Source organism: Myotis myotis, unplaced genomic scaffold (assembly GCF_014108235.1).
Source record: "Myotis myotis isolate mMyoMyo1 unplaced genomic scaffold, mMyoMyo1.p scaffold_m19_p_1, whole genome shotgun sequence".
Classification (NCBI taxonomy): domain Eukaryota; kingdom Metazoa; phylum Chordata; class Mammalia; order Chiroptera; family Vespertilionidae; genus Myotis; species Myotis myotis.
This window is the reverse complement of record NW_023416313.1, coordinates 195,943,650-195,961,497: the sequence shown is the minus strand read 5'-3', so window position 1 is coordinate 195,961,497 and position 17,848 is coordinate 195,943,650. Positions and strand designations below refer to the sequence as shown.

The following is a 17,848-nucleotide window of genomic DNA, read 5'->3' as shown; positions in this document are numbered from 1 at the left end:
TTACATGGCAAAAGAGACTGCAGATGGGCTCAGGTTAAGGACCTGGGGAAGGGAGGTTATCCTAGGTCAGCGGCTCTCAACCTGTGGGTCGAGACCCCTTTGGGGGTCGAATGACCCTTTCACAGGGGTCGCCTAAGACCATTGGAAAACACGTATATAATTACATATTATTTCTGTGATTAATCACTATGCTTTAATTATGTTCAATTTGTAACAATGAAAATACATCCTGCATACCAGATATTTACATTACGGTTCATAACAGTAGCAAAATTACAGTTATGAAGTTAGCAACAAAAATAATTTTATGGTTGGGGGTCACCACAACATGAGAAACTGTATTAAAGGGTCACGGCATTAGGAAGGTTGAGAACCCCTGTCCTAGGTGATCTGGGTGGGCCCCCTGTAATCCCGCGGAACTCACACTGATGTGACAACAAAAGCAGAGGGACACAGTGACAGATGGGAAGACGCTTCTGGCTTTGACAGGGAGGAAAGGGACCACAAGTCAAAGGACCTAGGCAGCCTCCAGAAGCTGGAAAGGACAAGGAGACGTTCTCCCCTGGAGCCTCCAGAAGGAGCACAGGCTAACCTCTGACCCCCAGAACTGCAAGTAAATGTTTTAAGCCGCTGAGTTTGTGGAGCTCTGACAGCAACCAGAGGACACGGTCACCAAACACTTCTTTCCATTCTAATGGCCCCGAGTATCGCTTAAAACACTGGTCCTCCTGGTCTCACATATGTAAGCTTTTCTTCTGGACTAAATAGTAAAAAACCCCGTGAGCTGGGCCTTCTCTCCCTTATTCTCCCCTCACCCCCAGCAGGCAATGCACACATGAGGTGCTCCATACCTGCTCGCTGGAAGGACTGCGGGAGTGTGCTCGGAGCACCTCTCACCACTCCCTCAGTCAGGTGAGCAGTCAACAGTGGTCAACGTCAAGATCTGAGCCGGTTCCTCCTTGACTAATGGGTTTCCACATTAGTCACTGCCAGCGAGTTTCTGATCAGCCAAGAGGCACCCAGGGTGGTGACTGCCCATTCACCCCGCCAGTCCCGGCCTACCTGCCCCAGGCGGAGGACTAGAGCAGGACAGCTGCCCTGCCGTGCCACACACCAGCCACAAGAAACTGGGCGGCGGGGGAAGTCCCCATGGGACCTTTGGAGTTTGGAGAAGGAACTGCCATAAGGTCCCTCTAGGCCAGCAGGACGTTTCTCGTAGACGTGTGCTAAAGGCAATTGAGAGCAATTGCTGTTGATTAGAAATTGATATTGCTCACAGCCAGGGTAGGCCAACTTGGCTGCCAGCACTACCTGTCATCAAGCAGGGAAATGACACCACATCCCAGAAGATGGAGTGGCCCAATCCGGTGCTAGAAATCACAGAGCCAATGTGCCCAGAGGCCCACCCCTCTCACCTCGAGGTCAAAAAGGCTCATAGGACCACTGCTCCTTATCAGCAAATCCAGGGACCCAGCCCTGCCAGTTAGCCATCTTGCTGCCCCTTTCCCGCCGCAGGGGCTGCCAGGTTCGAGGCCTCTAGGCTGGGGTGGGGTTGAAGAGGAAACAGGAGCCACACCTTCAAGAGCTGCAGCATTTACTACTGCATCTGGAGAATCTCAGCTGGCACCGAGTGGGAACAGAGGGGCCCCGCTGGGTCCCCAGAGTTCTCAGCAGAGGAAGAGAGAATACACAAGCAAGCCCACAGAGCCCAGAGGTTCGATGCACTAAATGGATCTACAGGCTTTGGAGTCAGGCAGACCTGGCTTAAGCCCCAGCTCCTCCGCTTCACGGGCTGCGTGCGGCCTTGGGCAAGTCACCTGATCTGGCCAAGCTTCAAGTGCCTCCTCTGCAAAATGAGCAATAATACCAACCTGGCCCTGGCTGGTTTGGCTCAGTGGATAGAGCGTCGGCCTGCGGTCTGAAGGGTCCTGGGTTCGATTCCAGTCAAGGGCACAGGCCCAGTTGCAGGCTCGATCCCCAGTAGGGGGTGTGCAGGAGGCAGCCAATCAATCAGTGATTCTCTCTCATCGATGTTTCTATCTCTCTCTCCCTCCCTTCCTCTCTGAAATCAATAAAAGTATATTTAAAATAATAATAATAATAATAATAATACCACCAACCTGGCTGATCTCCAAGATTGAGATGATACAAGCAAAGCTATTTGTACGACATCTGACAGAGAAAGGCCACCACAAATGGTAGCAATGATGATAATGATAGCTAAATTATTATTTGTTCCACAAGCAACCAGGACAAGATTTTTCTGATTTGCACCTAAAATGTTGAACCACATCTCAAATTAATAACAAAGATATTTGTTAAACTTGATGAGCCAACATGGCCTAACCCTCCCCACTGACCATCCATCATCTATGATCCCAGCATCCATCTGGCCCAAGCTCTTAAAAGGGCAAATATAAAGCAATTCAGCTGGAAAGGAAAACAGTCTAACATCCATGCCCAACGGAAGGTCAAACCAGAAGATGAAGTATAAATAATTCCGAGCCCTCCCTGTGGCGGGCAAGACGCAATCCTCAGGGTTCCACAGGGAGAGACGGCATGTCCTGCTCAGAGCTGGAGAGGGACAGAGGCATGGAGAACAGGCCTGAGTAGGAGCAGAATTTAAGGTAATGGGAGGTAGCAAGATCACAAATAAGTGGTCCTTGACACTGATCCTTGGGTTTTAAAGAAAAGACAAAAACCAGCTTCATGGTGGACATGCGGAGAGAGCCAGGACGTAAGACAAAAAGATGCAAAGCCCTGGTGTTCACTCACCCATTTTCTAAGTCCCAGGGAATATCAAACAGGGGGAAGCAGCAGGATGTGTACGAATAAGCCCAGGGGCTCCAGCCAGCATCTCTCGAACCAGTCCTCGCTCTGCTCTAACTAGCTGGATAGAAGGAGCAAGGCAGGGGTTCTGCCCCAGTGCCTGCCCTCTTTCGGGATGACAGGACTGCCCTTCCTACCGAAGTAGCTTCAGAAGTCACTGGACAAGTATTGTCAAGCACCCACTTTGCACAAAGACATCGTGGCAGCCTTGTGGGAGGAACAAAAATAAACCACACACAGAACCCGCTCCCCAGAGCTGATGTTTATCAGCGAAACAAGGCACGTGCATCAATAACAGGAGGAAGAGAGTGGTGTCGTGGGCAGTATGGGAATCCCAGATTGCCTCCAGTTTGGGGCAACACTCCTGAGTATGATGCCTGCAGGGCCCTGGGGACACTGAAGTAAATAAGATGTTGTCCCTGTCTCTGAGGAACCGAATTCCAGAAGGAAAAACAGCCACGTAATAGATGATCCACAAAGCAGTGCATTGAATGCTGGTACAGAAGTACCACTTGAGGGGCGGGGCCCACTTAAAGGAGGAGGGGGCATTTTAGCTGAGTCTTGGATGGTGAGTAAGCTTTTGCCAGGTGAAGAGCTCTGAGGGCATTCGATGCAAGACAGCAGCCTGGGACAGTTGAGTCCCTAAAGACCCCGGACCACCCAAGGACCTGGGCCGCTGGCAGCGAGAGGCCAGGCTGAAAGGCAGGCCCAGGACAGACGGAAGGAATGGGCAATGGCTTTAGGAAAAGGACACACGTGAGCCAGGCCTGGAGGAACAACTACCGAGACAGGTGGAGATGGGGCTCTAGGAGACGAGGTGTGAGAAACCGCCATGTGGGGCTATGGCAGCAGGAGTCCAGATAACCGGAGTGTTCAAGAACCCGGAGGCCCGAAAAGGTGCTGACTCTTTTGACAGCTTAGAGGAGGAGAAAGAGCCCCAGGAGAAAGAATGAGACATGTTCCAACCCCCGTGAAGAGGAAAGGGACAAGCCCCAAACACATGTGAAGCTATGAAGCGACCTGAGAATTAATTAAGTGCCTCTAAAAGCAGGACGAGAACACCTCCTCTAGAAAACTGAGACAGGGCTTACCCGGAAGGGAATTTCCCATGGAAATTTCAGGCCAGGGGCTCCCCCCACGGCTGGGGGAGGGGCCAGGTACCCCTTGCATGTGAGGGATTCCCTTGCCCAAATCCTCACTTTCCCTCCCCAAGCAAGTTAGATTCAGGGGGCACAGCCGCCAGCAGGACGCTTCCTCTCCATTTCCAAGCATCAGCATCCAGAAAAGTGTATCAATGTGCGCAGCCCCCTTTTGTGGCTTCGGTCCGTCAAACCAGCCCTGCCCTTCCCCGTCCCTCAGACACTTCAGCAAGAGAAGAGCCCCAAGGAACACCCATTCTTGTCCTGGACGCTGACCTTGGGCCTGGTGCCTGACCCAGAAAACATAGGAACATGGATTTCCCAAGCAGACCTGACAGACTCACGTACAACGGTCAATTCTCAATGGCAGCCAGTCCTTCAGACAGCAGACCACGCACTTCCCCTCAGGGATCCCTGACCCAGAGCCCAGGAGGGCCCCACTCCCCACTAGCACCTGCCCCACCCCCACCCCCACCCCCACCCCCAGGTCCCTGCCTTTCCTTCTAAGGGGCCTCACCAGGGAGGCCCAGAAAACTCATCCAACCAGTTCCCAAGTGGGAGGAGAGGAGCTTTCTCCCTCAGCTGAGGGGTTACACAGCTGGACAGGAGGGCAGCTGTCCCCAAACCCCGGTTCTGGGCGAGGGTTACACACGGCACAGAGTGGCTTGGCCCAGAGTCCTGCTTCTGGAAAAGCAAGACCTTGATTCAAGGTTGAAAGGCACAGCCAAGTCAGGCTCTGCCTCCAACCCCCCTGCTCCCGCAGCCCAGAGCTCCCTCCAGAAGTGGGGGGCACTGGCATGGCCACCTGCCCCAGAGTGGCGAGGACTGCCCCTGCCTGGTGGCGTCCGTCCATCACGGACAAGACAGGGCGGGGGAGAATTGCCTTTCACCTGCTCCACCTGCCACTGTTGATTTTCTAATAACCACGCTCTGTGGATTCTGGGAAAAGGAAACTCCAGGAAGAAGAGGGAGATTAACTCTGCTTTTCCCAGTGCGTGAGTGCCTGCGTGCGAGCGCTGGGTCACTCTAGGAAGGCCCCCTCCTCTAACCACCCAACTCTGAATGCTCAGAGAGCAGCAGGCCTCCAAAGGCCCCCACCAGAATCATCTGCAGTCACCTCCAAAGGACACAGGCCTGCCGTGCACTTACCCAGCCAGGATGGACAAATCCACAAGCAGCAGCCAGGCAGGATGAAAAGGCCCAGCTGTCTGTCCTACCCCTGTACCTGTGAGGGCCTCAGTTTCTGAGCCCCCAAAGGAGAAACCTACCTTCTGCCCCAAAGCCTGTAGCTGGCCAGGTTTCACCGGGGTGGGGGTGGGGGAGGCGGGGGGGACGCCTGGCAAGGCTTGGAAGCTTGGCGTTGACAGAGTCCTGACCACACCCCACTCGCCCCCCTGGCCTGGCCCCAGCTGGGTACCTACTGCTTTTCTCAAAAGGGCTCCCATCTGAGCACCGGGAGGGCCGTGTGGGACCAGGGAGCGGCATTCTCCCACTGGCAGAGGAGCAGTTAACAGGCCTGGGGCGAGCAGAGAGCTGCCACCAACAGCCTGGGGAATTAAAGCGCCTGCGCCTCCCGCAAAACCTCACCAATAAATGTTCTATTCAGAACCAGTTCTGCGTGTGGGTCATACTTTCTGCATTTCTATCATTCCTGATGCCTGGGAGGCCCCTCACAGAGGAAATGCAGCTTCCCACTCCAATTCAGCAGGCCCCACTGGCTGGGGACCCAGGCCAGAGCCAGGCAGGTGAGCACCACACTGCGGAGGCCATGCAAATATCTCCAGCAATTTAAACTGCGGGGACACTAACTGCAGGAAGTCAAGTACAGAGGGCGGCGAACAAAGCCAGCTCATTCACCAGCACAATAATACTCCATTTATGCGGCTCCTCCCCCACCCCAGCCCTCAAAGCCTGAGGATATTAACCCTTCCGTCTTTATCAACAGCCAGGGCAGAGGAGAGGGGCAGGTGAGCATCAGGTTTACAGATTAAGAAACTGAGGCACAAGTGGCTCCCAAGATGCCAGACTGGAATAATACCAACTAGTATTTTGTTTGGATGTACCAGGCATTGCACTAAACACATTCTCTATACAATCTCCTCACAGCAGCCCTGTGATCCAGAGCTACCTGCTCCCTTACCCAGGACTGGACAGGGAGGTCAGAGGGAAATTCATTCCCCAACACCAGGTCCCTTAGGGATGGTATAGGAAGGTGCCATCCCGCAGCCCCCTTGTGGGAATGCCCTGGGGCACTTTTGCTGTTACTAATAACACTTTGCTCAGAACATGTTCCTACACTGTGAGGCAACCTTAGAAAGACGCCAAAACAGGATCACCCAGGATGTCACCCATAGATGCCTCCGCAAACCACTTATGTCACCACGTAAGATGACCTGGGACAATGGTCAGCCATCATGGCCCCCTTTTTGTCCCCCAACTTGAGCTGTATGAAGACTTTTGGTCTCCTGGGAGTGGACTGAGGTTTGCAGGCAGCCAGGGCTTACCTGTACACTGACTTGACCCCAGTTCAGTCAAGTGTACACCTTCAAGGAAAAGAAAGATGACCGGGAGCAGGCACAAGACCACCTTTCTCACCTGTAAGCTCTCACAGGGGAGCACTAATCTGTACAGCGGCTCAGTGAGTGGCGGGTATCTTGTTTTCCGTGAGTGCCCTGTCTACTTAACTCAATTACAGCCTCTTAAAGGTAAGGAGGACCAGATCTCCCTGGGCTACTGTACCCCGTTTTCCCCCAGGGCTTCCGGCATTCAAATTCCTAGTACTGATTTTGGCGGCTGCGGTAACACACGCCAGATGAATGGTATTTTCTGGGTCCCTATGATGGGAGAAAAAGACATTCCCAGTGGAGGCTGAGAAAGGTTTGGGAATGAGAGCCAAACTGTTCACCTCTTCTCTGCTGCCTGCAGCTGCAGAACTCGGACTAAGCTGACTTCCTGTCTGAAACAGGACTGCTCACACTCACTCATGTTTATTGGCACTCTAAACCACATGCCAGGTGCTGAGCACATAGCAATGAATAAGGCAAATCCTTGCTATCACGGAGCTAATGCTCCAGTTGGGAAGGCCACAAAAAAGTAGACAAATAGCTCCATCAGCGTTCTCACTCCGTCATCCTGTTACCAGAAAGGGGGCCTGGCCCTAGTGGGTCTGCCCAGGGCCAGCTGGTAGTGTGCAGGTTCTTGACTTTGTGCAGGAAAAATGTCACAACATCAGTCCAGGTGAATTTTATTTTATTTTTATTGATTTCAGAGAGGAAGGGAACTTTAGACTATTCAATAACTAGTACTGGGAAAATTGGCCATTCCTCTGGAAAATAAATAAAATCAGTTCCATCTTATAAGGCTGAGTGGTTCTCACCCGTGGCTGACCATAAAAATCACCCCAGACGTGTTTCATAATCCTGCCTGGATCCCACCCCAAAATATTTTTATTTTATTGGTCAGATCTGAGGTGAGGCATCGGTACATTTTTTAAAAGCTCCTCGTGAGGTTTAATGTATAACCAAAGTTGAGAACCCGTGTCATATTTAAAAAAAAAAAAAAAGGCCCTGGCTGGTGCGGCTCCGTTGGTTGAGTGTCGCCCTGTCCACCAAAAGGTTTCCAGGTTCAACTCCCGGTCAGGGCACACACCAGGTTGCGGGTTTGATCCCACTCAGGATGGATGCAGGAGGCAGCCAATCAAGGTGTCTCTCTCTCTCTCTCTCTCTTCCCCTAAAAAATCAATAAAAACATATAAATATATATAGCCACACACATACATTCCAGGTGAATTTAGAATCTGAGTGTGGGCCCGGCCCTGTGGCTCAGTTGGTTGAGGGTGTTGTGCCATGCACCTGGAGGTCACAGGTTCGATTCCTGGTCAGGGAGCTCGATCCCCAGTAGGGGGCATGCCATGCCCATCAATGTTTCTCGCAGATGTTTCTATCTCTATCCCTCTCCCTTTCTCTCTCTGAAATCAATAAAAACATTTTCAAAATTAAGTATGGGAAGCAAAACTTAAATTTATAAAACAAAACATTAAAATACAGATTTACAAAATCAGAGTAGAAACAAAAAAAATTTTTTTAAGAAAAAACATTTCTTAGAAATCAAAGAGGGCATAGAGGGGATAAATGGTGATGGAAAAATAAAACAAAAAAAAATTTTAAATCAGAGTAGGATTTCTTTTTTTCAGAGTAGAATTTCTTGAACAAGAAACAAAGTACAAACAAAAGATTAGCAAATCTGACATTAAAACTTCCCTATGAAAAATGACATTAATAAAGTTAAGACAATCCATAACTATATGTAATGAATACCATCAGCAAAAGATAGTTATTTAACATATTTTTAACTCCTAAAAATCAACAAAAGATGATGGCAATTAAAAGTGAAAAAGCACACAAGAACCTCTAATGGGGTGCAGAGATGGTAAGGTGGGGGGCAGGGATGGGAAATTTTTCACTGTATTCCCTTTGGAGTTTTGAATCACGTGGATGTATTAACTGATTTTAAAAAAAAACGTAATGTGAAGTGCAAAGATTCACAGAATAATAAACATGCTTGGCCAATAAACAGGAAAAGTGACCATCCCTTCCTGTAATCAAAGTGCTTACCTTAAAGACCAATTTATAAAATAATTTTAAAATACCATTTCATGTCTACTAGGTTAAAAGATGCAATCCAAATGTCAGTGAAACAGGAGCTCTCATCTTTCTGGTAAGAATATAAATTGGTTAGGAATCACTTGGGGGCATTACGTGGTCAGCAGTATCTTAAAAAGCACAACTTTGACCCAGTCATCCCACTGCTGATACACACAGCAGAGAAGACGGGCACGTGAATGTTCAATACAGTATTATTTATAGTGCTGTGGAGATGGAAACAACCTAAATGTCGGTTAATAAGGTAACTGTGATGTACTTATACTAGTACAATACATACCAACAGATACAGTTAGATGAATAACCTAGATTTAAATATATCAACATGGATAAATCCAGAAAATGCAAGTTCAAGAAGAATGCATTCAATATGGTATAGATCAAATTTCAAGCAACACAAAATATTAATTACTTACAGATTACAGTAAAGAGTACGAAAATATGCATAGGAATGATAAACACCATATTCAGGAGAATGCTACTTCTGGGGAGGGAGGGAAGAGAATGGGATTAGAGAGAAAAACAAAGGAAGCTTCAAATGTATGTCACATTCTATCTCAATAATAGATGAGAGCAGTGGACCTGATAAAATTACCATTTGCCAGATTTGGATGGGGGGAACATGGGGGTAGGGGTTCCCATATGGGGCAGCTCCCGTCACCCTGGATACTGGCTAGAACAAGACTGCACAGCACAGCATCTTTCAGCAGTATAAAGGAACAGAGCTCCTAATGGACAGAAGCCTGGGATCTGTGGAAGGGCAGCTCCTCCCTGTCATTCTCTGGCCTCAGAAAGGGCTGTGGCACCCAGGCAGGTGCTGCAAGGGTAAGTGTATTGAAAACATTCTTGTTTTCACCCAGGCAAGTGCCCTTTGGGGCTAACTGGCAGTCTGCCTGGGTAGAGCTGAATTAAGGTGGACCCTGCCTGGCTCTACTGTTAACACAGTGAGACCTTGACTCCCTGCGGAGAGAGCTGTCCAAAAAGCCCCATTTTTAAGAAAGTCGGGAGTTTCAAAAGCCTAGGGTCCTAAAGCTACCAGCATGCACGCGAGTCTCTCAGAAGGTCATCTCACCCCCAAGTCTTAGCGGAGTGAACCTTCTGAGTTTCCTATCTGTGGATGGGGTAACACCACTCATTTCACCTTGTTGAGAGGATTAGTGATATTATTATCTAAGTATCAACATTTTTTACATTTTTTTGTTAATCCTCAGCCGAGAAAGAGTAGAAAGGAGAGGAAGTTGACAAAGAGAAAGAAACATAGATGTGAAAGGGACACATTGCTTGGTTGCCTCCCACATGTGCCCTGACCAGAGCTGGGATGGAGCCTGCACCGTGGTACGTGCCCTTGACCAGGAATCGAACTCGAGGCCCTTTAGTCTGCAGGCAGATGCTCTAACCACTAAACTAAATCAGCTAGGGTTCAACTTTTTTAAAATATTTTTTTATTGATTTCAGAGAGGAAGGGAGAGGGAGAGAGAAAAAACATCAATGGTGAGAGAGAATCATTGATCAGCTGTCTCCTACTGGGGACTGAGCCTGAAACTGGCGCATATGCCCAGGAACCATGACTTCCTGGTTCATACCTCAATGCTCAACCACTGAGCCACACAGGCCGGGCAATATCAACATTTTAAAAAATGTCAGTCAATCTGATTGGGAATCTTTTAAAAACATGCACTCCACCTCCTTCCTAAACAGGACCAAGGGATATAATTTAACCTTTTCTTGATGACTCAGGGTCACAATTACCAGCAAAGCATCAATTACCTTTTTTTTAAAATTAAATTTATTGGGTGACATTGGTTAATAAGATTATATGTTTCAAGTGTACATGACACACGATCTGTATATGGCATTGTGTGCTCACCACCCAGTCAAATCATCTTCCATCACCAGATATTTGACCCCCTTTACCCTTTACTACTCCCTCACCCTCTTCCCCTCTGGTAACCGCCATTCTGTTGTCTGTGTCTGAGTTTCAGTTTTATATCTCCCATATGAGTGAAATCCTATGGTTCTTAGCTTTTTCTGACTGATTTATTTCACTTAGCATGATACTCTCAAGGTCGATCCACATCATCGCATCAATTATCAAAATGAGGATTTCCCACAAGGGCCCAGGAGTGCCAAGCCATTCCTCCTAAATAAATGACTCCCGACTCTGACATTATTAGGACTGCCTTTTTATAGCCTTTGATCTCCATCCACACTTACTCTCAACGCTTAGTTGCACTGTGGTCATTTTTCCTCTCTTTACACTCTCCTTTGCTGCTTCCTTTCAGCTGTGGGCTTGGAAATAGGATGACACAGCTTATGTACAAAAGTTAAACAGGGTCTGCGGGGGCTGACGTGGAAAGAAATGTAGTAACTTGAGTCCTGGCTGACCTGAGACCTACCTGGCTTTATGCGGATAAGGATGGCTGCTGGGTGGCCAAGTCCTGAATAAGGTAGGAGAGATGTTATGCATTTTATGGGACATGTGATGGGATGAACTATATTCAGAACTATTAAGCACACCCTGCAGTCTGCTTGGGGGCAAAATGCAGCAGGAGTGGGAGGACTGGTCCCTTTCGCTTTTCCAGGCTGACCACAGGTTACCTTCTTAGAATCTTCTATCCTGGGCACTTTCAGACAGGAATAGAACATCTGTGAAGACTGTGAAAATGTCTTTCATTCCTAAGGTTTCATCACACAGTAAGGTTTTAATTATTCAACAAACCATCTATTGGAATCCAGCAAGCACAGGGGATGTAGCAATGTGCAGGATGCATAGAGGCTGCTTGAATACTGGTTCCCTTTTCCTTTCAATAAACACTTGCCATCTATTGCTCAAGAACCTCTGATTCACACACACACACACACACACACACACACACACACACACACAGTCTCAAAGCCTGGTAGTACCTGCAGAGCCCACCTCTCCTCTTGGGATACTATTACCACAGTAAAACTGACTTCCCTACTCTTGCATCCGCTCACTCTCCACCAGACCCTAACAATAATCAAAGCCACCCTCCTCAACCTGTTTCCCAAAGGCTCATGCACAGCACAGCCACCATCGTGTCCCGTATTCAGCCCCACAGTCAGGTCAGCACAGAACAGAAAATCCATTCTTTGAGCTTAAACCAAAGCTCCCTCCCCAGAGGCCAGCAAAGGGGCTCCAAAAGACCCTCTCTCCCTTAGCTTGCATTTCCAGATAGCAACAGCCCATAGGGGCCGGGCTTGACATCCCCCCATCCTTCTCCTCCCTGCCCCCCCCCCCCCCAACTTCCTGGCGCAAAAGCTGGCCTAGTTGAGACCACTAAGCCCAGATCCCTCAGGGCAGGACCCCAGGGCAAGCTCAGCTGCCCTGATTCCTTTCTATTGTTCTACCGTCTGCAGGAGAACAAAGATGAGTCAAGCAGCGTTCCTGCCCTCAGAGAGCTTCTAACCAAAATAAGATGAACACAGCAGAAACCGGTTGCCAAGACCAGCCTTTATCCAGACAGCTAACCCCCAGAGAATGCCAGCATCTCCATACACACCTCCGTACAATCACAGGTTAACTGACCCTGCCCACTGTTCTCTCGTCTATGACAAAACTGTCTGGGGCTGTTCAGGGCCCTCTTTGCAACTTCCTCTGAGGTCAGATCATATCTAGCTTTAGCTGGTCTCCGGGCACAAGTTCCTTCCCCGCAGGGCCCGCCTGGCTGGCCTGCGAGCGCAGCGGGCTCTCCAGGGGAGTGGTCTGGCCCATGACCATTTCCTTGGGCCCCACCCTCCACCACCCCACTTCCGGAGCCGGCAGGGCCCCCAGGAAACAGCTCACCGCAGCCCGTGAGCAGCCCGTGACAGCGGTCTTTTCGATGGGCCCCTCCCTTTGAGGTCCTGGTTCCAGCTGGGAGGGGTAGAACCTCCTCGGGCTGGCAGGTGGAAGCGGGGTGGGAGCTGGGCAGCGCTGAGCAGTCAGGGGGCAGCTAGACGCTGAGATCTCACAGTGTCTGTCTATTCCGTGACTCTACATTCTGGCCCCTGTGGAACCTTCTTAAAACATTTTTCCAGGCTGCCTCTGAGCCTCCATCCCAATCCTCTACCACCTCCACAGGCTCCCTAGAACAGTTCCGCCCTCCCTCTGCCCAGCTCTTCCGCAGCCCTCCCTCATTTCCCACCCCCTTCACCCCCAACCCCCAACCCCCAACCCCCACGCCATCAAACTTATCTACAAGACACTGGGAGAGGGGCTGCGAGCCTTTCCAGCCTGGGGCAGAGTAGAGAAGCCAGAGATTAAGGTGTGAATCAGTCCCTGGTGGAAAACACAGGGAATTCCAGAGCAAGAGAGGATCAGAGCTGCCCCCAACCCAGCCAGTCGCCAGGGCAGACAGCATCCACCTTCCCCCGCACATCTTCACCCACCCAGAGCCTAGGGTCCTGTAGAAAAAGCTGCACTAACTAGGATTTCTATTTTCATCTCCCTCGAATTCCCCATTCCCACCTAATAATTGAAATAAAAAACTCCTCATCTACAGTCTTTAGCATTAAATATCTTAGGCTACCCCTGCAGGATTCTGTTGAGAAATAACAAGACTGTCATTTATTGAACACCTGGATAGGCTTTGCTAAGCACTTAACATCCATCATCTCTTGTTCATTCTCACAATACCGTACGTGGTAAGTATGATGACTAACTCCATTTTACATGTGAGAAACACAGGCACAAAGGAGCTCAGCGCCACAGGGCTAACAGGCTGCCAAGCTGGGATCTGCACACAGGTGCGTCTGAGTTCGCAGTGTGTTGCTTGAAGGTTTTCAAGAAAAGGAAGTCAGAGATGAAGGGAAATACCGCCTTCAGGCATTCTCTCAAACATCCCTCCCTCCAGCTGCTTCCCAGGCCACTCCATCTTAGACATCATCTAAATTCACATCCACCTTCCCGATCATATTTTTCTGCTTATCACTAAAATGCTTTTTTTTTTTTTTAATCCTCACCCAAGGATATGTTTTTGTTGATTTTAGAGAGAAAGGAAGGGGGAGGGAGAGAAACACTGATGTAAGAGAGAAACATCAATTGGTTGCCTCCCTTACACACGGCTGCCCAGGGGTTGGTGATGGACCACTCCTCCTCCCCCGCAACCCTTCTGTACACAGGACTACTCTCCAGCCAACTGAGCCACACTGGCCAGGGCTACAATGCTTTCTAGTTTAATTATTTACCAGGCTTACTGTCAGCTTCCCCCACTAGAAGTCCACTGCATAGGTCAATGATCGTTGCATATTTTGTTCAGCACTGTGTCTCCTGCGTCTAGCATCCGTATATAGTAGGTGCCAAATAAATAACTGTTGAATGAATACATGAATGCTGTAAAACAGAACTAAGAGGCAAGAGTATGGAAGAAAAAGAGAACGATCCAACTATTCAGGGGAAGAAAGGGGGTGAGAAAAGATAGTGCGAGAATCTGGCCAGGGGCCAGTTGGGGGCCCCAACATGAGCCTCCCAGGAGGAAATGAGGGTCTGCCAGGCCCTCTGCGACTCCAGTAGAGGCTTCCTGCTGACAGGAGTGAGTTCCAGCTGCCAGGCCCCAGCCTGAGGGCTTCTGCCAGGGAGGGCGGGCCTGGAACAAAGGCCTACGGACCTGCAGCTGGCCAGAGAGGCGGGCCAGAGCAGCCGCCTGGGCCAGAGGGGCAGCCTGGGATGGGGGGAGGGGGGCAAACGAGGAGCTGAAAACAGCCCTCAGTGCAGCTGGAAAGGCAGCACATTCCCAAAGTGCAGAGTCCCCTGCACCCCCAACACAAGAGAAAATAGCTAGATGGCTCCACAGTTAACCCTGCTAGGTCAGCTCCAGCCTGGGCTTGTAGCAACACTCCAGGCTTGGAGCCAGAGCCTTCACAAGGTTCTGAGGGGGGGGGGGGGGGGCACAGTCCTTTTCCCCTCCAACTCTGGTCATCTCCCAGGCCATGGCCTTTGGCCTCCTCCAGTGTAAACAGTGACCCTGAGATTTGGTGAAACAAATGTTTACTCTGGAGATGAGATACTACAGGCCAAGGGTGTAAACTTTCACCGTTGGCTTCTGGTGTCTACCCTTCCTTGTGGCACATGTGGGACGACCCCAGGAAATTATAAGGCTCTAGAAAGAGCCCCATTTAGCCACAGTGGAGCCCTTTATTTTGTACAGGAATTTATGGAGCACTCGCCACATGTGTGGCTTCACTGGATTCTCACCCCAGCCTCTATGAGGAAGAGCAGGCAAGCACCCCAGGTGGAAACTGAGTAAAAAAGACATGTGACTTGCCCAAGTCATGTGGGGAAAATCACAATTAGAAAGAGTGAGGAAACCTGAGTGCTGGTCCCTATTTGGCCAACAGGGATCAGGCTCAAATCACCTCCCAACTCTGGGCTCTGCTGCCTTCATGTCAATGGAACAGGCCAATTAGAGATGCCTTCCAGCCCAAGAGACTCTATCAGTCTTTGATGGGATGCAGTAGAGACAGAACTAAATCTCGAGCAAAATCCTGTGCTGGACTCCCAGGCTAGAGCTCTTTCCATCCTCCTGCTATAACCACTTGTGTTTTTTTTTTTCCTTAGCTAAGAATTCCTGCCGTGATGGGGCTCTGGATGTGTGTGTGTGTGTGTGTGTGAGAGAGAGAGAGAGAGAGAGAGAGAGAGAGAGAGAGACCTATGCCACTTCTAATAAAAGGCAGTAGAAAGGCCCCCAAGCTCTTACACAAACCCCTCCCTCTGCTTCTTGGTTTGCCCCATACCCAGAATCAGATACCCAGGGAGCCAAGGGATTGCCCAACCCTCCTGAAAAGGGGAGGGGGGCAGCAAAAGTGTTACCAGCAGGTGTGGAAGGAGATGTGGTGTCCCAGGACCGAAGGGAAGGGGTGAATAACAGAGGGAAGGGGTACACCTTCCTCTGGTTCTTACTCCCCGGGTTTTCTGCTGGGGATGGTGGAGGTGAGGTACCCCAGCGAAGTCACTCAGCAGTCCACTCCCCGTCCAGCAGAGTGATTTGCTCAGCAGGGAGCCACTGAGGCTGTGACCACTCTCCCTGCTTATTATTTCTTGAGCAAGGTCAGTGTGATTGGGCTGCGTGCAGAGGCAGGACCGGTGAGACTCTGGGAACCCCAGTCCAGGGTTCCCTGTAGGGTGTTGCAGTCCAGGTCCCCTCCTGGGAGCCCCAGAGCAGGGCACGGTCTCCTTCGTCTGCCGACCGTTTAGAGTGACCTCAGAGATGAAACTCTAACAACTGCCAGTAACACCGTCCCCCCCCCCCCCAGGCCACACCTCTCCAGCCTCCCACCATTACATTTCCCACTTCGTTCTTCCTTTTGTTTTCAAAAGCAGCTCCAAAGAGTGAACGCAGCTACTGAAAAACGTCTTGAAATTTTCAAGTGTGCACGCCTTATCCTAGCTTTCCAACCCAAAGGGCTGCGAATACGGAGCAAATGAGCCAACCCGATTTCAGGGGTGGGTGAGGTCGAGGTAGACGGTGGTTTCCGCTCCGAACACCCCACTCCTGGCACCTACTCTCACTCCACCAGGGCATGAGCTGATTCCCACGAGCCAGCACCGTGTGGCACTATCCGGAGCTCCAGCCTGGGAGTCCGGAACCGGCTGCTGGCGCCTCTCGGGCTCCCAGGACGAGGCGGCTCGGGTCCCTCCCGGGAGATAACGCCCCGCCGCCCCCCCTCTGTCCGGGGCAAGGACCACACCTCGGGCGACCGAGCGCGCAGGGGGGCGGGGAGGGGGGCGCAGCCTCGCGGGCTTCCCGGGCTTCATCCGGAGCCTCTCGGAGCCACCGCGCGCGTTCGCTCCTTTTGTTTCCGGGGTGGGGGCTGGAGGACGGAAAACGTCTCCTTGCAAGAGCCTCCCGCGCTCCAGCCCTGAGCCGGGAGGGTCGCCCTGGAAAGAGCCAAGGCAGCCCGGGGCCCCCCTAGGCCGACCGAGTCCGCGTCCTCACCCGCGTGGGGCTGGGCGGGTGTCCCGGGAAAGTGGGGACCTCGGAGGGACTCCGGGCACTGCCACTCCACCGGCTGCAGCGGCAGAGGGAGAGGGGGCGGCCGAAGGACACTCACCAAGCGGCGGCCGTCCGCCGGGTCCCGCACGCCCGGCGCGCGAGGCTGCCCAGTGCGGCGACGACGCGGGCGCGAGTTTGAACGCCGCTCGCGGAAGGAACCGAGGCTGCCGGCCGCGCCCGCCCACTGCCAGCCCCTGGCGGCCCCCGGGGACTCCGGCCTGCGCGGCTCCCAGCGCCCGGCAGGAAGTCGGGGCCGAGCGGGCTGCAGCGGGAGGGAGGGGAGAGGGAGGGGCGGCCCAGGAATTTTTCCAGTGGGTGGAGCTCGGCCGCTGCAGGAATCCAGCAACTGGCGGCTCGGCGGGGGCCCGGGGAGCTTCGCGGCGCTGCGAGCGGGAGCCGGGGGTGCAGGCTGCGGCGGAGCGCGCGCGGCGGGCGATCACCGCCTGCAGGTGGGCGAGCGCGCGGGCCGCTCCCGGGCAGCCTCCAGGCTCCAAGATGCAAACACGCACGTGGTGGGGTCACCCTGGTGTCACATACCTGATATCACCGCCTCCCGAGAGGGCTCCGGACCCCCCCCAAAACGTCCCCCGTGGCACGCACAGGAAAGGGGGCTTCCGGTTGCGGTCCGATTTGGGGGTCCTGAACCCACCAGAGCTGGTCCGCTCGGCTCTTCTGAGTCCGAGAGGCACGACTTGAATTCCTCCCCGAAACTCGGTTCCCGTGACCCTTTCCTGATGTAAATCCGAGCCTGTGAGAAGCTGACGAGAGATGAAGCCGATTGCTTGGAGGGAGTCCACCACGAGACTGGGGGGGCCGAGGGGGAGATGCAGAACCTACGGCAATAGAGGACCCCGTTTTGTAGCATGGGAAGATACACACCGGAGAGGGGGGAGGGGACAGGGGCAGGCTGGGTTTTGAGCAAGATCGTACATTTGAAAACCCGAAATAATTCAGCAATAAAGGTCCTGGATAAAAGATGCGGTCCCAGCACACGGCTAGAGGGGAGAAGCCCGGCTGGGAGCCTGGAGGAGGTCCTACTGGTTAGGCGTTCAAACCTGTTCCTAAGAAGGAGGGAAGGGACGCTGGGATCAGAACCACTGGTATAGTTGAGATCCGGGGGTAGACAAGTGTGTATAGTCAACGGTACTTAGAGAATTCTTAAAAACAAAACAAGCCTCCCCCCGACCAAAAAAAAAAAAAAGCTGCTCCAGGTACAAGCAAG

At 51.7% G+C, this 17,848-nt stretch overlaps 1 protein-coding gene across 8 annotated transcripts in view; it reads right to left on the bottom strand.

The window, feature by feature from the left end:
• PLEKHG3 (pleckstrin homology and RhoGEF domain containing G3) overlaps nt 1-16,811 on the bottom strand; it is a 40,662-nt gene extending 23,851 nt beyond the window's left edge. For all 8 annotated transcript variants that reach the window (XM_036309797.1, XM_036309826.1, XM_036309844.1 and 5 more), the window contains exon 1: nt 16,685-16,811. The gene's annotated coding sequence lies outside the window, so the exon portion shown is untranslated. The remainder of the gene's footprint in view (nt 1-16,684) is intronic.
• Between the last annotated feature and the right edge of the window lie 1,037 nt (nt 16,812-17,848).